Raw genomic sequence first — 22,166 nt, forward strand, 5'->3', positions numbered from 1 at the left:
CTGTTCTTCCCTGCTACCTTCTCGGAGGCCAGCAGGTCCCCTGCTACCTTCTCGGAGGCCAGCAGGTCTGGTTTAATCTGTTTTTCCTGCTACCTTCTCGGAGGCCAGCAGGTCCCCTGCTACCTTCTCGGAGGCCAGCAGGTCTGGTTTAATCTGTTTTTCCTGCTACCTTCTCGGAGGCCAGCAGGTCCCCTGCTACCTTCTCGGAGGCCAGCAGGTCTGGTTAACCTAATAGAAATGCCTAGCTCACTAGAGCTGGCGGTGTGCACACCAATATTTACAATAACTGAGGTTTTTTACCAATATTCCCCCTTTCGCAATTCTCCACCAAAAGTGACACTGACGATTATAAATCTTAGTGTCAAAAGGGGGATTATGTTGGATCATATTAAAGAAGTTCTGTATTAAAATCACAAATGAGTTTGATTCCCCATAGTTTAAATTCCAGGGTATTACTAATTAAGAGGTCTCTTGGGTTTTGGTACTGTTTCTCTCCCTCTATGTGTGAAACTTGCAAGCTGCTAATTGTGTTAGTACATTCTAAGACAGAATCTGTTCTCAAAGCAATTCACAGAGACTCAAAGCAATACTCTAACAACAGAAACAGCACCCAGAGACTCCTCGCCCTTTTGTTGTATTAACAATTGTGATTAAAATAGAGATAGAGGATGTATGTGGACGGATGCTTGGTGTGGATAACAACTGAATGATCAGGGAGGTGCCAGCCTAAGAATCCAGTGTCCATCGGCTGAAGAAGGCGTCAAGTGGAAATAACCAGAGGACCCCCGGAGGGCAGACTGGAATCCACCCAACAGCCTCAAGAATGGGAGAACCAAAGAACAAGATAACATCTAGCAGCAGGGAGCCGTCAGGAATGTGCCATCTGCTGATTGATTCAGCAACAGCATGATGAAGCAATTTCCATAGACTGGCATAGGAAGAAATTCCTATAAAAATAGACTCTAAGAAGTGAGAACTTTGGGGTCTGATTCTGCAAACCAACTTCCAGGAGCATCAGATGAGCATCTGACAAGGCCCTGCTCCCTCCTCATGTCCAGGCCACCTGGCCAGTGGCTTGGCATGAGCAACTCTAAGGCTGGTAACTATGATGACAACCTTGCAGAACCTCTGTGTGTGTGTGTGTGTGTGTGTGTGAATGTGTGAATAAATATGAGATTGAATGGAATGTTATAGCTATAACTAACTGCTTACTATGATAACAACCTTGCAGAACCTGTGTGTGTGTGTGTGTGTGTGTTTGTATGAATGAATGAGTGAATAAAGATGAGATTGAATGGAATGTTACAGCTGTAACTAACTGCTTACTATGATTCTTTCTGTATTCACAATAAATGTGGTATTTTGCCTTTTTCCCTTTAATAAGATCCTGCTGGTTTTTAATTTATTGGTACAACAATAATACCATCCCATAATACCACAAGCCTGGTGGTTAGGGCACTCACCTGGAATATGGGAGGTTTGAGGTCAACTCCTTCCTCCAATCTAGGCATAGTGGGAACTTGAAAGCAGGTCTCCCACATCCATAGTGGATGCCCTAACAATTGGGCTACTGTCTATAGTGTGTGTGGGGGGGAGGATTCTCTGTTCTATCACAGGAAAGAGATGTCCTGGCTCAGGTGCCTCATTCCAGGAGGTTTATGATGGTTAATCCTGAGTGGAGAGAGGCACCTCCATCTGGCCTGGAGTTAAGGGGAGGAGAGGGGCCCTCTCTCTGCACTTCCTACTTGCAAGTTTACATGGCTCCCCACTCAACTTGCTATCTTCTGTGAATCCCTTTCTTAGGTGCCTAATTCTTCCTATACTATGCATGGGTAGCCTGGGCACTTAACTTGGGGCTGTGAATTCCTCTGGGCAGTAGGGTATGTAGGAGTTAGATATTGCAATGTTGAGCCTTGCAATGTCTAAATCCCCTCCATGGATCTTGTGCAACATTACTTCTCCTTTTTATGATGGAGACATGCATAACTGTGCTTGATGAGACAGAGTTACAGAACCTGCTATAGACCAATATCTTTGTTCTTTAAATAAGGACATTAAAAAGAATTAGCTAATGTTCTTCTAAGGAGTATTGAAAACACACTACAGAAGAATCCTGAATGTGCCTGGATAAATAACATACAGGAAATTAGTACTATGAACCTCCCCCTTCTCTTTTAGTATTTTGACGGGATATCTTTCACTGCATCCCTTTAATGAGCATCCTGATTTGGTATCAGTCACTGTCCACATGTCTACATCAAGTGTAAAGCAGTGGAAAAATCAGGCCCAGTATGTTTTGTTAATCATGTTATGGAAAATAATTTGATATTATTCTTTTAAAGGTTTTTTTTGTTTTGAACTCCATGACATTATTAGTACTCTGAACTTCTTTCTACAAGAAATGAAGTGTACAGAGAACGTTAAATCCCCACTGTCTTGTTTTTTTAAAGAGTGGTCTTGATTTTTTTATGCTGTATGATTTCTTCTATAATTAGAACTTTAGAAAAGCTATTTAATATGTAGTTTTCTCTTCGGATGTCATGAAAACCAAACTGTTTTAATGTGTAAACAAGAGACTGAAATAAACTGTATATCTATGCAGCTATATCTGACAAGGTTTCATCGCAGTAAGACTCTAAATGTTATCTTCTGCTGAATATATTATTTTAAGAAAAATTTCTTCTGGATAGAACTGACAATGTTATTAACTCATTAAAGGCTTTTTATAATATATAACTTTATGGATAGTACTTCCTTTTAAAATGGTAATATTTTCAGATAAGTTTTTAAAATACATTTAATAACTAGTAATTAATAAAGTTTGCTTCATTTCCTAGTTATAAAATGCTATACAATTAAATTTAAAAAGTACTTTAGTACTTCACATAATTTAATCTTGAAAATGAATAATTCCATCAAAAACAATATTAGGGAACATTAAGGTTTTTCATTTAAGCTCTTACAACATAGGAAATGCTGACATTAAGACTGCTCTTGCAAGCTTAAGTCTGACTCCTTGTGCACATGATTCCCAAAAGTCTTTACTTGCATGATGATCACATACTATTTCTCAGTTTACACAGTATAACATCATATAACAACATACAATGCCCTCCCCCCAAAATACAATAAAATAAAAATGTTTGTAAAGTCAAGCACTCAACAATTAGGAAATGTCATAATTAGGGTTTCCTGGACAACCGTAACATAGCCCCCTAGTGCATATATATTATGGTAATTGATATTAATTACATGATCACATACTATTTGTTACCACAGGATCCCTGCCTCATTCAGTTCACTAGATAGATGGTGCTCAGAGGATGAATTATGATTTGTACTGAATTAACACATTAATGTGGTCAGTAGTACAGTTGTCTCATTTGGGTCCTGATCCAGCAAAACACTTATGCACATATTTAACTTAAAGCACCGAGTAGTCCCAGGAAGTCATTGGGAATGCTCATATGCTAAAAATTTAGCACATGCATGAGTGCTTTGCTGGATCAATTGTTGTAGAATTTGGAAGTATACTGAATAAGGCAGGTCTAACTCTGCTCTCCCAGTGATGTCAATGGTAAAGCTCCCACTGACTTCACTAGAACCAGAGTTAGGCTAAGGTTGAGTGCTATTGAAAATCCCACTCTTTAATAGACATGAAACTATCTAGCTGTATGCACAGCTATTCTGTGTAATTATGTTTCCTTCACTGTATCTTTCCTCCTCTCTTTTTCGTCCTCATTGTTTGTTACACCCACTTGTTGCATTTCATCTTAAATTAGATTGTATGTTCATCAGGGCAGGGACTGCTGTTTACTGCTTTTTCATACAGTAGATAGCACTATGGGGCCCCAATCCTTATGATCTGGATCCTCTGAGCACAAGTGTAATACAAATAATGAGATGTCTTAATAATAACTTGTCCCCTGATTTCCAACAGCCCCCCACAAACAAAAGCAAATCTTCTGGTTTCATTATATGTGTTAATGTAGTCTGATAGAGTTCGTAAACATTTTCATGAAGTTTTTGAGCTAAATTTTATTTGTGTCAAAATCATGTAACATTTTATCCCCTACCACTTCTGTGCTTTTCCAAGCACTCAGTTCAGCTGCCTCAGCCAAGTGTTAGACAGAGAATTTGCTCCTAAATGGATACATTCTGAAAATTTGTACATTTCTGATTTGTGATAATATTAATATTAGTGGCACAGTACATTAATCAAGCACATAAAGCCTATTCGTATTAATTGGCATAACGTGGCTAATGTTCCACAAATCAGCCTTTGGATATTCAAATGCAGTCACTAGGAATCAACAGCAACTAACTGTACCATTAAATCAGAAAGAAATAACACTGGACTTCAAATGTTGCTGTAAATCATCCAGCAAAGAAGAATTGTGTTGTTGTTGGTTTTTTTAATGTTTTTTTCCCTCTCCCTTGGCCTGCTGTTTCACTCTTTTGCACCATGTGCTATCATTTATACCAAGGAAGGAAGTGAAAAGTGGGTGTAAAAATGGTACTAAAGCAGAAAGCACTCAGTGTGCACAGGAGGAAATGAGTATGCAAAGTGCAAGGGAGTGTGGAATCAAGCCCTCTGTATTTAATTGAGCTTTTAGAAATAAGTAAGAAGTTATTCATTACATACACATTAAGAAGTTAAACCTTTCCTTGTAACTAAAAATGACTAATATAATTTTAAAGCATTGTGTTTCTCTCTTAAACCAACAGTCATTAAAATGCCTCATTGTTCTGAAAGAACAAATTATGTGTTCGGGGGTGGGGAGGGGTTAGTAAAAAAAAAATAGAAATATGGTAAATACCAAAAAACTCATTCCTTACTTGATAAATTAAGTAACAAACTGTGCTTTTATAGATACAATGAAATTTGGATGCAAGGTAAAGATTGTCTAAATTATTGGAGGAAGTATAAGTATTTAGTAATTTAAAGAAATGATTAATACTTATTAAAGTAAACTATATTACAATAATACCCTACTGAAGTTTGATTAAAAATCAAATATATATTTTAACCTCTCCTTTTCTGGCAAAGATTTCCAAGTCTTTTCATGAGGTGATTGAAATAAACTCATTTGCTGTCCATTCTAATATTTCACAGTTACCAATTTCCAGATCCCTTTTCTATCCTTTCAGAGTTACAGTCTGTCACCCTGACTTAATTTTAACAATATTGTTAGGAAAGGCTTTTATTATAATTCTTAGTTAACCATTTGATTCTCCTGATGTGCAACTGACAATTAACCTGATCTGTCATGTCAGATGCTTGACTCATGATTAGAGTGGTGGATTTGGTGTTTGGCTGGTGGTTCATTTATTTTTATTGTTTGATACATAAAAATAAATTTGCACATACAATGAATTAAGAGCTGCCTGACAAATTCATTAGAATTTTTGGGTGTGTTAATAATGGAATGGGTCAGTGACAAACAAATGGAACAACTTTTAGAAAAAAGAAAAAAAAAAAAAGACAGTCATTGTTAAGTTTCTCCCAAACCTTGATGTGATGCCTAGAGACCTGCAAATCCTTGGATATCTGCTTTATATCTGTGGATATCTGCAGACAATTTTTGCAGATTGTGGATTGGATGTGGATAAAAATTTTGTATCAGTGCAGGGCTCTAAATGTAAGACCTCAAAGGCAGGGAAGCAGCTGTCTGCAGCTCATAGCCTATGAAGCTGCTTCCCCACCTTCAAGACCCTATATTCCCTTCCCCCAACCCTATATTTCTTCCCCCATAGAAAGAAAGGGGAGGTGATAAATCAAGACAGGCAGCAAAATCCCCCATGGTCCTATTGCTGCAGTTTAAGCAGTCAAGCAATTTAAGAAACCTCTCCTGACTTCATTGCTGTATCCGGTCAGCTGGAGAGGGAGGCAACTGCTTCTGTAAAGTAAGTCAGGAAGCCAGACTGACTTACCCTGCAGAAGCAGCTGTCTCCCTCTCCAACTATCCTGATATGGCAATAATAAAGTCAAGAAAGGTTTCCTAAATTGCTTGGCTGCTTAAACTGTGGTGATAGGATCATGCGAGATTTTGTTGCTTGTCTTGATCTATCACCTCCCCTTTTTATGTATACTGCGGGAGAGGGAATAAAGGATCTCAAAGGCAGGGAAGCAGCCTCATAGGTTATGAGCTGCAGATAGCTACTTCTCTGCCTTTGAGATTCTATATACAGTACACATGCATGCACACAGACCCTCCTCCCAAGAAGCACCGTGAGATAGCGTGCTGCTCAGGGTGCAGTGTGGATGCTTGAGATAAAAGACAGTGTGGATTGAGGGTTGGATACAAGTTGCTTCTTGTGGATGCATATCGGATACAGGTCCACATTTTTGTATCCGTGCAGGGCTCTAGTGATGCCCATATACGAATATTTAATGGTTGTTGGATTTAGTGTGTGTATTCTGGGTGATGTTCATGGCCTGTGATAGACAGGAGGTCAGACTAGGGCCATGTCTACACTACAAAATTATGTCAATGTAATTTACATCAGCATACAGCCATCACAGTTATTAAATCACTTGGGTGGGTGCACACGTGGCTCCTTATGTTGGTGGTGTGTGTCCTCACTGGGAGCACTCGTATCAGTTGTATTGTCAGTATGGTGCATTGTGGGATGGCTCCTAAAGGCCAGTAACAGTCAATGTAAGCAACACGGTGTCTACACTGACACTGCGTTGACCTTATGACATTGACCATGACTCTATGCCGCTCGGGGAGGTGGTATTACTAAATCGGCATAAAGAGGCAATTACATCGGCAGGAGCCAAATTTAAGTGAAGACACTTTCACAGCTCGGTTGAAACAAGGCAGGTTATGTTGACCTAACCATGTAGTGTAGATCAGGCCTAGATGATCTGGTGGTCCCTTCTACTTTTAAACTCTGACCCTAAGACAATTTAGAAATATGAGCCCATGGTACTGTATGTATAGGAAGAAGTGGCCATAGTTACAAAATTTATTATGGACATGAGAAACATCTTTTTTTCCCCCTTAATTTAAGGGACTGATCATATATGGGCCTCAGTCTTTCAAGGGAGGGATGGAGGGATAGCTCAGTGGTTTGAGCATTGGCTTGCTAAACCCAGGGTTGTGAGTTCAATCCTTGAGGGGGCCATTTAGGGAGCTGGGGTAAAAATTGGGAATTGGTCCTGCTTTGAGCAGGGGGGTTGGACTTGATGACCTCCTGAGGTCCCTTCCAATCCTGACATTTAATGATTCTATGACCCTTAATCACACTAATTAAACCACATAGAGATAGCAGCAAGTTTCTAGAAACTATTGTGCTGCATGTGGCTCTGGAGCCACAGGTTCACTTCCCTTAATCCACTCAGATGTTTTCTGTTTAGGCAAATGCACGGCTTGGAAAACCCATAATCTGTGTGTGTCCAGCAAGTGATTTGAATTGTAAACTATTTCATGGAGTCCCAAAAATATTTACCTGTGTTCTTATATAACTCCCATCCTTATACTATGTGGGCATATGCATACAGACAAGGACTTAATTATTTTAATTGAGCTTCTTGCATATACGGTAGTATTTGTTATGAGTAAGGGTAGCAGAATCTGGCCTAACATCTTTAGTTTTCCTATCTGAGGCCTGTAATCAAATGCTTTAGCTAAAAATAAAAGAAACAAAATTCCCTTTAAACGAGAAAGGCTAAAAAGAAAATAGGACTCATTGGAGTTTGACAGCAGTGACCAATAATCAATAGCTTAAGTAAAGGAGATTTTCAATTTTGGGATCATATCGCCATTCTTATCCTAGCATTGGTCCAGCTGGTTGCTCATAAATTCCCAAAGCGGAAATTAATCTGTGTTAATCTTCAGTTGTAAGGTGATATTTAGATTGGTTTTTAGAGCAACTGACTAAGAAACGTTTCAGAGTAACAGCCGTGTTAGTCTGTATTCGCCAAAAGAAAAGGAGCACTTGTGGCACCTTAGAGACTAACCAATTTATTTGAGCATGAGCTTTCGTGAGCTACAGCTCACTTCATCGGATGCATACTCTTAGTTCAGGGAATGGTTGCTTCCTCAGTTTCCCTCTGGCTGTGTTGTGGTTCCCTTTCATAAGTCAGGTTACAACCATTCCCTGAACTAAGAGTATGCATCCGATGAAGTGAGCTGTAGCTCACGAAAGCTCATGCTCAAATAAATTGGTTAGTCTCTAAGGTGCCACAAGTACTCCTTTTCTTTTGACTAAGAAACATTGGTTCTGTAAATGCTTCTGTGAAGTGCAGGAAATAAGTTTCTATATACTGGCCTCCCCTATATCAATACATTTTATTCATCAAAATAATATGTTTTGTCTCATGGTACATCTCTTTCCATTGCTACATAGCTTGGAACACCATACTTTGGTTTCCCTGATCTTCCACAGTTCCTCATTGTTCCCAGGCTTTTGTCTGGAAGGGTTCTGCCTGAAGGAGAATAGTTGTGGTGGTAGAGTTCAGTCTGATACATCTCAGTGATATGTGCTCCACATCAAACTTCATTAGATTTGGCATACTTCCTTAGAAAGGTATCTAATCCCCATTCTACAAGAGTTGCAAGGGGAAGAGTGGATCACACTGAGTATGAACGAGTACATTGTTTTTCACTGCTTTTATAATACTCAGGTTGCACTGGGCACTCACACAGTCCTCTGATAGAAGCATATACAGTCCCAATAAATATGCCTTAATCTGTTAAAGGTCTTAGTATCTGCAAAGTGCTTCATAGTCATTGATTGGTTCTCACTGCATTCCTCTGTGATCGTAAGCATTATCCATATTTCAGATATGGAGAAAATGAACCCCAGGACAAATTCAGTCATGGCATTTGTAATCACGACTTCCATTTACTTATGGGGGATTGTTCCTGCTTATGTCACTGCTGAAGTTGTTCCACAAAAAGACTAAGTGATTTTCCCTTGGTGAATCAACAAGACAAAAAGAAAAGGAGTAATCGTGGCACCTTAGAGACTAACAAGTTTATTTGAGCTCAAATATATTTTAGTCTCTAAAGTGCCACAAGTACTCCTTTTCTTTTTGCAAATACAGACTAACATGGCTGCTACTCTGAAACCTGTCATTCAACAAGACAAAGGTTATTTAGGAACCAAAGTGTCATTTCTTTTCACTGTAACATACGATCTATCTAGTGATTTAGACACCCAGAGCCAGATTTACAAAAGGTATTTAAGCACCTAAAGGGGGATTTTCAAAAGTGTATGCATACACAACTCCAATGGGAGTTAAAGTTGAGGTGCCTAAATACCTTTAAAAATCTGACTTTAAGGTACTTTTGAAAACTTTACTCATAATCAATGATTAGAACTCTTTGGAACTCAGTTCTTGATCCCATTCTTAATCTACTTGACAGCATTGTCTCTTATGTGCATTGATTTTTCCAGCAAATACAGGAACATTTTCTAATATGGTCTATGTTATAATTTCAAATACGGATATGTAAATAAGTGCCATACAAGGCTAAATCTCTCATTTTAAACAAAGCCATATTTATCCTTTTCTTTTGACCTTCAAGCTGAGATTCCTTAGATGTTTGCATGTGTCCTGATGTGTCTATTGGAGTGAAAGGGGGAGAAAGAACATTATCCCACATTGTGCTATGGTTTTGGTCGTATGCTCATGTTAATCACTTTATACCCAACATAGGTAGAGTTTTTGGTGTAAAGCATGTGTATACCTCACATTAGAACTGAGTCATCAAGATAATAACCAGCTAGCTCACAGCTATCTCTGAACAGACAGTGTTGGTACTGGCAAAAGTTTTGCGAAGTTCCACTGACAATGTGATATGTTTGGGCATGCTGGAGAGGTTTTAAAGGAATAGCCCTAAGAGAAAGGAAAGACTGACATATTAGAACAGTAATAAAATAAAACTTTATTTCAGAATAAATATAAAAGATCCAAGATGTGGATTTATGTTATGCTTGTCCTTGGAACTTATTAAAAAGGAACTTATTGTTAATGATGTCAACAGTGATTCAAAAAAGCCAGAAGGAAGCTAAAAACATTCTAAAAAAATTCTAACATCTCAGTACTGTGCCTACAGTAACAGTCACTAATGTAGAGCCTGTTCCTGCAAGATTGAGGTTCTCCTGCAAAGTGCAGTTGAGAGCTCTCAATTCCCACTGAAGTTACAGGACTAAGCCCACATTGCCTTGGATCTCGCTAATTATATATGGTCTTTTGTATACATGTGGTACCTGCATTGAAAACAAAGTCATTCATAAAGTTACTTGCTCATAAGGGAATTAAGAAAAAAGAAAAGTTAAGTTGACCAGAAACAGCAGGAGCATCATGACACCAGGCAAAGACGATTTAGTGATGCAGAGCTTGGTTTATCAGCAAAATAATCTGTATCTTTTAAATATGTATGAAGTTTTAAGCAGACAATTTTCTATAATTTATCTCCCTACTGCATGCTATCATTACATCTTCCTGGATAAAGAGATCAGCATGAATTATGGAGATTCTTGATTATGTTATCAAGCACTCTTGTACCTGATAATACTGCTTGATTCTTTGCTCTTTGGAAGTAATGCCATGCAGAATTTTCCCAACCAAACTTGTAATTTGTTAAAGGAATAAATACAAAGGCTGCTTTATAAAATAAAAATGCTTATTCTAATTAAAAAAGTATGGTTGCCATATGTTGAGAATCAAGAATATTTCATTGCACTTACCTCAAATCACTTTCATAAAGATAAAGTTACTAGTATGTAACACTTTGGACCATAATCAAGATACTTATAATGGTCTAAAGATTCAAAAGCCATTATTCATTTTTACTGCTATCAACAAACACTATTATACCCATTTCAATTGCATATAGAACATTTAACCTGTACCTCTGTAACAGCTTGCAGAAGCAAACTTTGTTTCTGACACTATGCTGTTTGGAACAAAATTGCTTCACACACACAGTGAAAAGACAGCACAAAGGATTGGAATGACTGATAACCATTAGACAAGCAAATACTGTAATTTATCAGATTTTGTCTTGAGGAGAAATAAACCAAATAACAAAAAACTCTAGCTGTTTCTACCAAATCTCTTGCAATGGTGCTGAAATTATAAAAGCATTTGCTACCCATTTCCACATTCCCTTCAACTGTTGGTTGTCAAAGCCAGTTTTTTAGTATACTGGGTTACAATCATGTTGCTAACTGATAGTTCACTGAAAATGCATATATATTGTAAAATGGTCTTTTCTTTTTCTTTTTATGTTGGCGTAGTGTGCTGTTCAGAATGATAATATATTTGCCTCGGTTGTATTCTAAAGCAATTAATTCCTTATTTTTTTGTAGCTGACATTGTCTTTGAAGTAGGGATATATCTTAGCAGCACATAAGAGTGTCCTGCTGGGGGAAAAAGTAAGTTTTTTGACATTTTAGTCCACCCCAGAACGTCTTCAGACTTCTTTCTAAAAGACACTTTGATTTCAGAGTCCTACAAAAGCTTTATTGACCGAAGAAAGGTTTGTGGGTCTCAGATGCCAGTTTTTCCAATTCCTTCCTTCAGACACATTTATTTTCTGACTTCCACAATATGTGAGATAATAATAGCCAATAATATATATGAATAATAAAAACCTTGTAATTGAACCACATTAAACTGACATGCCAGACTGAGTATCCATCATCTCTTATTGCTGTAAACTTCATACTCCATCTCCCAACTATCTTCCCACTGTTAGTTATTCCCCTTTTTACAGTATTTTGTTTAGCATTAGACTAAGCTGTCTGAAATGGGACCATTCCTTTACGTTTTGCAAAGCATCAAATATTTTTTGTTATTTTGGGGGACATTGTGGCTGAGTATATTTAATTCTATATTCTTCATTTTATAATTGTTTAGAGAAGAGAAACAGACTACACAGATCTGTATTTTATATTTGTTTCCATATAGAAGAGATATGAAGAGGAATTCTATACTAATTTGTTTTTTATCATTATGAGCTCACTGTAGCCAACAAGTGGAAACAGCCCAACAAAAACAGCTGAAGTAGTATTAAATAATCATCATCTTAATTTCTAGTGATGAACAGGTAAGCTTCTTTAAAGTGTTATGGTCAGGAAAGTGTCTGTGATGGGTTAATATCAGGGCTGTACAAAAACTCTACATTTCATGTCAAAATGGGTTATGTGAATCTAAAACTATAGGCTGTATTCATATAGTGGCTTAACCATTGCAAGTTCACTTCAACCTCTGTCCCTTCACTTTCCCTTCCCCTTACTTTCCACTAACCTCCTATCCCTCTCAACAGCTGCCACTTTATCTCACTTTAGGCTCTAGAATGACCCTTATCCCTTATCCTTGGAATCTTCAGGATTGTACAGGGGCCTTGGTAGCCAACGGCCTCTACTTCTCTCCAGTTCCTGGTATGTCAGGGCCAAGTAACCCCTTCTCACAGGAAGTTAGGGGGTCTTGCCAGGTAGCTGATCCTCCCATTATGTATTGATGGATTATAAGAACTATACTGGATATATCTGACAGTCCTGGCTGATGCTAACCAATTCTTTCTTGTCACAGTTGTTACTCATTTCACATGAGAAAAAGCTGTGGATCTCAGACTGGCTGGGGGTTTGAACAAATAACTCAATTTCTTTAGTTTTATAAGGGTTGTCAAGGTTCCTTCCCCACTTTGAAGTCTAGGGTACAGATGTGGGGACCTGCATGAAAGACCCCCTAAGCTTATTCTTACCAGTTTAGATTAAAAACTTCCCCAAGGTACAGACTTTGCCTTGTCCTTGAACCCTATCCTGCCACCACCAAGAGTGTTAAACAAAGAACAGGGAAAGAGACCACTTGGAGACATCTTACCCCCACAGAATATCCCCCCAAGCCTTACACCCCCTTTCCTGGGGAAGGCTTGATAAAAATCCTCAATCTGCATAGGTGAACACAGACCAAACCCTTGGATTTTAAGAACAATGAAAAAGCAGTCAGGATCTTAAAAGGAGAATTTTAATTAAAGAAAAAGTAAAAGAATCACCTTTGTAAAATCAGGATGGTAAATACCTTACAGGGTAATCAGATTCAAAACAGAGAATCCCTCTAGGCAAAACCTTAAGTTACAAAAAGACACAAAAACAGGAATATACATTTCATTCAGCACAACTTACTTTACCAGGCATTTAACAAACGGAAATCTAATGCATTTCTAGCTAGATTTACTAACTTTTTACAGGAGTTCTGAAGAGCATTCCTGATCTGTTCCTGGCAAAAGCATCCCTCAGACAGAGCCTTTGTTCTCCCCCAGCTTGGAAAGTAACTTGTCTCCTCATTGGTCATTTTGGTCAGGTGCCAGCAAGGTCATCTTAGCTTCTTAACCCTTTACAGGTGAAAGGGTTTTGCCTCTGGCCAGGAGAGGTTTTATAGTTCTGTATACAGAAAGGTGGTTACCCTTCCCTTTATATTTATGACAAGGGCCACACTGAATTCCCATTGAAATCAATTAGTCTTTCTATTGACTTCAATTGGGAGTTGGTTCAGGTGCTATATATAGTGGTATAGTTGGTATTTACTTCTTTATTTTGATAGTAGATTTGTAAAAATACCCATCTATGTTAGATTGTAAGCACTTTTGCCCTGCCATCAAAATAAAATCATGAACGAAAAATTTAAACCACCAATAATTCTGCTCCTGAAAACCAGAAAATAACCAGAAAAAGAATAAAAATCCAGTAAACCAAGTGATGTATAAGTTTCACTTGGTATTTGACATTTAATGCTTCTCTTCATAAGTGTATATATTGTGAATAAGAGTAGAATAGAGTAGCCTAAATCCAAGTCAACTAATTTCTCTATCAAGAAGGAAATAATACATTCCTAGTGCTTCAGACTTATTAATTATCCTTTATTTCTATTGAGGTAGTGTCTCAGGAACCTAATGAGGGATCAGGGACTCATTGTGGCAGACTCTGTACAAACAATATAAAGATAATGTGTGCTCCAGAGGCCTCATACTCTAAAATAAAGCTTTCAGAAGCTATGAACATACTCCCAACCAAAATAATCGTTTAAGCTGTTTATAAGGCATATACCTTCATTTCCAGTATTTATGTTATGTAAATATTGCCTTTAGTTTATCTACATTCTGAAAAATGAGTATGAACAGTCTAAGCATCTTTGGTGAGTCTGATGGCATTTTAATAGACAGGAACCTTTTTATTCATACTGTTATTTATCTAACTGCTTTTGCACTGAAAGCTTACATGAGACATAGTCGGCATAAACATATCTGGTGGTTTCAGTATTAAGCAGGGCTTAAAGATGCCCAACAGGCATTAATTGCAAAATCTATTTGAAATAAATTGCCCAGATAGTGCTTGTGTTTTGATTATAGGTGTGTGTATGTATCTGAATTTTAATAAATTAGAAACAGTTGCTAAAAGATGCATAATGAAAAAATCAATCTGGGAAGTGTACAATGAAAAAAGGTCAATAAAATTAATGCCCTTTCATAAAGGAAACCATTTAAGAACTTTGAGGGTACAAACAGCCTGTTCATGTAAACAGAATTAATCCAGTGAAAGACTAAATAAAGTTGTGATGGGGTTGGGACTCACCACCGCTGTGCCTCCCACTGGCACATCTGGGAATTAGCTCTGTCCATTGCAGAGCACCCTCTGCCAGTGGTGTCCCATCCATCTCTTGCCATCTGCTGGCAAAGTGGGGGACCCAAGCCTACTGTCTACTCTGGGTCCCAACCCAGGGACCCTTTGGCAGCAGACTTCCTGCCTGCCTGCCCTTCTCTGTTTCTCTTCCTGGGCTGTTTCCCCTTCGGCCCCTTTGCACCGGCTAGGCCCTTTTCTCAGGGCCCACAGCCTGGCAGGTACCAGGCTGGAGTTCCCTTCTGCTCCCGCTGCCTACCCAGTACTGCATTGTCCCTGGTGCTAGTCTCCTCATGCAGGAGACAGACCTTCACCCTCTGAAGGCCTGAGAGAGACTACCTGCCTCTAGCCTGGGCAGCCTTTATATAGGGCCTAGCCTGGCCCTGATTGGCTGCCTCTTGCTCAGCCCTGATTGGTTCCCCGCAGTCCCTCTCTGATTGGCTGCCTGTCTGCGCAGCCACTCTGGCCTGCTGTAGCCCAATCTGGCCTGGGGGTGGGGCACCCCTCCACAAAAGTGTTTGGAAACTAATGGTAGAAAGTTTCATTAGCATAAATTTGGATACTTCTAAAAGCTTCTAAGTAAAGAGATTAGACAGCTTCAGGAACTACAGCAAGCTATAAAAATGTATCCCAATTAAATGTTTTCAAAATAGGGATAAAGGACAAGACCCTCAGCTACCATAAATCAATATATCTGTTTATGCCAACAGAGTTACACTGCTTTATATCAGCTGAGAATGTCACCTACCAGGTGTTGGGATTGTGCCGAATTGCTTTGGCCATACTGAATGAATGGTGAGAACATGGCTTGATATGACTGACCTGGGAGCAGAATCCTTCTCTTAGCATCAGGCAGATGCCAGAGGTGAAACTGACTGCCTCCATGCTGTGTGTATGATCAGTACTGATCTTTGAGTCAGCAAATATGTCCACTTGAAAGCAAGCAACATGTATAGAACATCCTGAGTGGAGTATGGGGTGACCAGGCATCTCAACACTGCTGAAGGACATCACAGAGGGGGCTGAAGTGAATGATTGATAAGGGAGTGAATGTGGGATAATGTTCAGTTGGTACCACTCTGCAGTCTCCTCCTAAAGTATTAAATAGGTAAAAATTAGTAGCCACATGCCCACTGGGCATGCTTTTAAGACATGTGACTCCTTTAAGGAAAAAGAGTATAAAAATCAAGCAAATTAAATTACTGTTGGGGAATTCCTTAATTGACACTTGAAGACACGGCTAGACAGAGCAGCCAAAACTCTACTCCATGGGCTCAAGTAGGACTGTGAGCCAGAGGGGTTTCCAAGCAGCCAAGGCCTTGCCTCAATGGAATCCGAGACAGACCAGAGGGCTGAGGAGACCAGACCTGGAGAGAAGAAGTCGTTCATAGAATTTGGTAACCACCTTCTCTATTTGCCAAACAGGAACTGTGTGAGGCTAGCACACGGCCTGTTTGTCTTGTTTGTGAAAGAGAGGCTCACTAAGAGGAATGTATAGCTTTTAATGTATCGTTCTTTAATGTCTAACATAGGAGTTATGTGCTTAATGTAACCCTTTACTGTTTGTGTAATTCCTTCTCAAATAAACTGCAGTGTATGCAAGTTAATTACTGTGGACCTTTTTCACTGGTGTGATAGTAATCTGCTCCACTGGGAGCTGTTAGGATATAGATATTCAGGCCTGTCTGTAAAGGCCTGTACTTTAAGAATTTAGGGGTATTCTTATTACTTGGCTAGTTAGAGGTATAAAAGAAAGAATCAAAATCACTGTCTGCTGGTGTAAGGGCCTTCTCTTACTGTGACAGTTTGAGGCCCTGTGCTTAGGCTAAGGCCTTTGGCTAAGCAGCAGAGGCAGCCATAAGCCAGGAAGAGAACAGTCACATCCTCACATTCCAAACTAGTCACATTGAAAGAAGGTGCTATTGGGCTGTTAGGAATACAATCCTGTCCTGAATACAATCCTGTCCTGATAATTCCTATCACCTCCAGAGAAAGGGAAGTGCCTAGAAAATGTAAAAGGAAACTTAGTTTGATACCATCCTGTCTGGCAAGAACTAACTTATCAATAGCTGGGATGTGAAATCCTCACTTCTGTATTGTTTTGTCATTATAGTTCCCACTTTGCTATTGTTTGTCTGTATAATCTCTGTCTGGTTCTGTGATTGTTTCTGTCTGCTGTATAATTAATTTTGCTGGGTGTAATCTAATTAAGGTGGTGGGATATAATTGGTTAGCTAATCGTGTTACAATATGTTAGGATTGGTTAGTTAAATTTCAGTAGAATGATTGGTTAAGGTATAGCTAAGAATATTACTATATAAATTAGGGGCAAACAGGAAGTAAGTTGGGATTCGAAAATAAGGAAAAAGGAACTTGTATTTAAGCTTGCTGGAAGTTCACCCCAACAAACATCGAATTGTTTGCACCTTCGGACTTCGGGTATTGTTGCTCTCTGTTCATGCGAGAAGGACCAGGGAAGTGGGAGAGTGAAGGAATAAGCTCTCTAACAGGAGCCATTAAATATCCTGCCAACATCAGGTGCAAATAGTGATGTAATATCTGCCCTGTGGTTTTCCCTCTTCCTTTGAATGCATCACTCAGAAAGTTCTGACTCAGACAGAACTCAGAAGGGGATCTAAAATTCTAAAGGAATTAAAAGAAGGCATAATGAAATCTAGGTCAGAGGAGAGGGACATTTAGGGCTCTGTGATCATTATATATATATATATATAGATGAAAACCTAGGCATGTAGACTGAGTGAGGGTATGTCAACACTAGCAACTACATGTGTCCAGGAGGCATGGTGGAAAGGTCCCAGCTGGAGATGGGAACACAGCTCTAGAAAACTTACAGTTGGTTACCTAAGGAACAGTTACTGAGAGCATTCCTTTCTCCCTTGGAAGTTTACATACTTTCAATGCTTCTCCCAACCCCCTAATCTTCCCTTTCCCATACAAATCAGAGCCATGTGGATCAGAGATGAAGGGGAGGGAGCGTGCCTCTTGGGATAGGTAACGGAATACAGTTGTAGAATACTTACAATTGGTTGTCTAAGGAAAAGTTAGTTCCTGTGGTCTTGTCTCCCTTGGAAGATTACAAAGTCTGTACTGTCACTGTTACTGGTGTGTGCCCTCTCCCTGCACCAAGTCACACTGCACAAGACAAGGGGAACAGGGGTGGGAGAAGGTTCCAGTCTGCCATTCAGAAGAAAACAGTGCACTGGCCCTTTCTAGTTGTCTGAGGCAGAGGTTTCAGTGTTAAGATCAATCTTCAAGAAAGCTAATAAAGTTTTGCTGTGTCTCTTTCTTTGCCTGTCCATTTCACCATTGTTATTCAGTTACCATTTTTGGTAAAGCCTTTGGAGTGGGTGGGTGGGGAAGAGATCTCCTTTTGCATAAAATCTCTATATCCTAGCTCATAATATTATCACAATACTTCCCTCTTTATCGTGTAAGCATATTTCAGCAAATTTCTGTTTCAGCAGGCACTCCAGCTGATTCTTCAGATTCACTAGCAGTGAAAATAGGCTTATAGCTGACCAAACCCCTCCATTCAGCAATATGTGCATGGGTGATCATAAGATAACTATCTCTCTCTGGCATAGATTGCTGGATGTCCTGCACAGGATGGAAAAGCCTCTTCTCTTTTTCCATTCTGATACTTTGAAAACCTCTGTATTCTCCAAATGTTGGCCAGCCTTAAAGGAAGAAATTTTTAACTGGTAAATTGTCCTTGAAGGAATTACCCCCACTCCAATGAGACAGTATGAACATTTTAGATTGTTAAAAACACTAGTATAGTTTTCTTACTTATCCTTCTTCATGGGCTGCAATTTTTTTCTAAGAACCAAGAATAGTGAGGTAGTTACATTTCTGGAATGCTGAAAAGTAACTAAATTGTGGTCTTCTATTGTTATATGTGGGAGGATTTCTCAGCTTTTTTCAAAGACCAAAATTATACTTCTATCCTTCTCTTTTTGTTGGCAGGATCTTCATCTCCCAAGACAGAAACCATGTTACTAGGATGGCAGGAGCAGCACCCAGAGAAGTCAAGGGAGGTGGAGGAGGACATGCTCATAGGGACGGACAGGATAAACCTGTCCATCCCTGTCCAGGAGAAGTGGAATTCCTCAGTGCACGGGAGAAGCGACACTTATGAACCTACTGCTGAAGGTGGAGACTATGCACAGGTAATGGGAGCATTCCATCATGGAGGGTGCCAAGGCTGATTCAAAGAATCATAGAATATCAGGGTTGGAAGGGACCTCCAGGAGGTCATCTAGTCCAACCCCCTGCTCAAAGTAGGACCAATCCCCAATTTTTGCCCCAGATTGAACTCACAACCCTGGATTTAGCAGGCCAATGCTCAAACCACTGAGCTATTCCTCCCTCCCCGGCCACTTTGAGTGCAGAAGGTGGGGGCCCACAAGGATTCTAAAAATTAATAGTGGCCACTCCAGGCTTGTATTAAATTTCCAAGGATACAGTTTTCACTGACCTTGCATGGTAGATGTTGTCACCACCCAAGTGCAAAATATCCCCCTTTGAGAACCCAGGAAGTACCCTCCAGCCCCTTCACCACCCCCACCCCACCCCCCCGAGGACAAGCTGAGAAAGAAAACAAAGAAAATCAGTAGTTGCCACCAGCTAATTAAACAACATGTGCACAATCCTTTTAGGACACAAAAATCCAATCCTGTTCTTAAAAACGGTAAATTTTATTAAAAACAAAAAGAAAGACAATACATCTAAAAACCCAGACTATTGCTAGATTTTAAAAGAACCACTTATAAGGATTAAGCATCAAAATAACTTTCTTGAGGTCCAGCTTAAAGGTTACAAGCAAAACAAAAGCACCCGGGGTTAGCACAGAGGAGTCCAAAAGCCTTACAGAAATAAAAGAGATAAACCTAATTGCATCTTCCTAGACATTTCCTGAACTACTTACATGTCTGGGGTTTCAAATGAGTAGTTTTGAAGTATGATTTGATGATTTTTCATACCTGGCACAAGCTTCTTACAGCATTGCTGCTGTGTGTCTCCTCTCTGGAGAGAACAACCACAGACAGACAGAAAAGGGAAGTCTTCTTTCAATTTTCAAAAGTTCTAGCCTTCCCATTGACTCTTTTGGCTGGATGCCCACTCACTTCCTTTTTCCTAAGCATGCAGTCAGACTTTTTAACCCTTCCAGGTAAATCATGTAGAGAACAGCTACTAAAAGGGATTTTGTAGCTAACTGGCTGGCTGGGTGTCTATAAAAGGGAGCTACTCATAAAAACATAAGAATGGCCATACCAGGTCAGACCAAAGGTCCATCCTCCCCATTATCCTGTCTACCAACAGGATCCAATGCCAGGTGCCCCAGAGAGAGTGAACCTAAAAGGTAATGATCAAGTGATCTCTTTCCTGCCATCCATCTCCACCCTCTGACAAACAAAGGCTAGGGACATCATTCCTTACCCATCTGGCTAATAGCCATTAATGGACTTAACCTCCATGAATTTATCTAGTTTTCTTTAAAACCCTGTTAAAGTCCTAGCCTTCACAACCTCCTCAGGCAAGGAGTTCCACAGGTTGACTGTGCACTGTGTGAAGAACGTCCTTTTATTTGTTTTAAACCTGGTGCCCACTAATTTCATTTGGTGGCCCCTAGTTCTTATATTATGGGAACAAGTAAATAACTTTTCCTTATTCACTTTCTCCACACCACTCATGATTTTATATACCTCTATCATATCCCCCCTTGGTCTCCTCTTTTCCAAGCTGAAAAATCCTAGCCTCTTTAATCTCTCCTCGTGTGGGACCCGTTCCAAACCCCTACTCATTTTAGTTGTCCTTCTCTGAACCTTTTCTAATGCCAGTACAGCTTTTTTGAGATGAAGAGACCACATCTATACACAATATTCAGGATGTGGGCATACCATGGATTTATATAACAGCAATAAGATATTATCCATCTTATTCTCTATCCCTTTTTTAATAATTCCTAACATCCTGTTTGCTTTTTTGACTGCCGCTGCACACTGCGTGGACGTCTTCAGAGAACTATCCACATTGACTCCAAGATCTCTTTCCTGATTAGTTGTAGCTAAATTAGCCCCCATCATATTGTATGTATAGTTGGGGTTATTTTTTTCCAATGTGCATTACTTTACATTTATCCACATTAAATTCAATTTGCCATTTTGTTGCGCAATCACTTAGTTTTGTCAGATCTTTTTGAAGTTCTTCACAGTCTGCTTTTGTCTTAACTATCTTGAGCAGTTTAGTATCCTCTGCAAACTTTGCCACCTCACTGTTTACCCCTTTCTCCAGATCATTTATGAAAAAGTTGAATAGGATTGGTCCTAGGACTGACCCTTGGGGAACACCACTAGTTACCCCACCCCATTCTGAAAATTACCATTTTACCATAATTACCATAATAAATTACCATTTATTCCTAGCCTTTGTTCCCTGTCTTTTAACCAGTTCTCAATACATGAAAAGATCTTCCCTCTTATCCCATGACAATTTAATTTATGTAAGAGCCTTTGACGACCTTGTCAAAGACTTTCTGGAAATCTAAGTACATTATGTCCACTCGATTCCCCCTTGTCCACATGTTTGTTGACCCCTTCAAAAAACTGTAATAGATTAGTAACACATGATTTCCCTTTACATGTTCACTTTTGTGCAACGATTTATGTTCTTCTATGTGTCTGACAATTTTATTCTTAACTATTGTTTCAACTAATTTACCCGGCACTGACATTAGACTTACCGTTCTGTAATTGCTGGGATCACCTCTAAAGCCCTTTTTAAATATTGGCATTACATTAGCTATCTTCCAGTCATTAGGTACAGAAGCTGATTTAAAGGACAGTTTACAACCATAGTTAATAGTTCTGCAATTTCACATTTGAGTTCTCTCAGAACTCTTGGGTGAATGCCATCTGGTCTCGGTGACTTGTTATTGTTAAGTTTATCAATTAATTCCAAAACCTCCTCTAGTGACACTTCAGTTTCTGACAATTCCTCAGATTTGTCACCTACAAATGATGGCTCAGGTTTGGGAATCTCCCTAACATCCTCTTTCATTTATCACAGAGGGACTAATCGAACTGGTGGCTGAAAGAGTGCAGCATCTGCTTGTTGCCAAGGTCCACAGCCAGGGCTTTTGCTGCCTCTGCCTCCTCCAGCTGCTGCCCCAGGTGCTGTTCAGTCTGTGAATCCTTTTGCAATTACTCTACCCTTGACTACCCATGAGAAGAACACCGAGCCTGCAGGAGTCCTGGAATAGCACCATGTACTAGGCCCTGAAACCTCTCACTGGAGACGGTCCAAGTTTTCACTGAGGCTACGTCTACACTTGCAAGTGTACACAGTTACTTGCCCATGTACTGCTAGAGTGTGTATCCTATATCCTCGCCAAGTGTCCAGGTATTTTGTAGTGGACACAGGTATATGCTGGGCACAGGCTTATACCCTCATCCATACTGCTCTTTTTTGGTAAACAGTGTTAGCACAACCATTTCAGGGGTGGC

General features: G+C 39.5%; 1 long non-coding RNA gene across 1 annotated transcript; it reads left to right on the forward strand.

The window, feature by feature from the left end:
* The first annotated feature begins 407 nt into the window (after positions 1-407).
* On the forward strand, positions 408-21,903 carry LOC141982404 (uncharacterized). Its single transcript, XR_012638061.1, has 3 exons — positions 408-1,099; positions 18,628-18,830; positions 21,730-21,903. It is a non-coding gene; the product is annotated as an uncharacterized LOC141982404 (long non-coding RNA).
* Positions 21,904-22,166: the final 263 nt, after the last annotated feature.

Source organism: Natator depressus, chromosome 1 (assembly GCF_965152275.1).
Source record: "Natator depressus isolate rNatDep1 chromosome 1, rNatDep2.hap1, whole genome shotgun sequence".
Taxonomy (NCBI): domain Eukaryota; kingdom Metazoa; phylum Chordata; order Testudines; family Cheloniidae; genus Natator; species Natator depressus.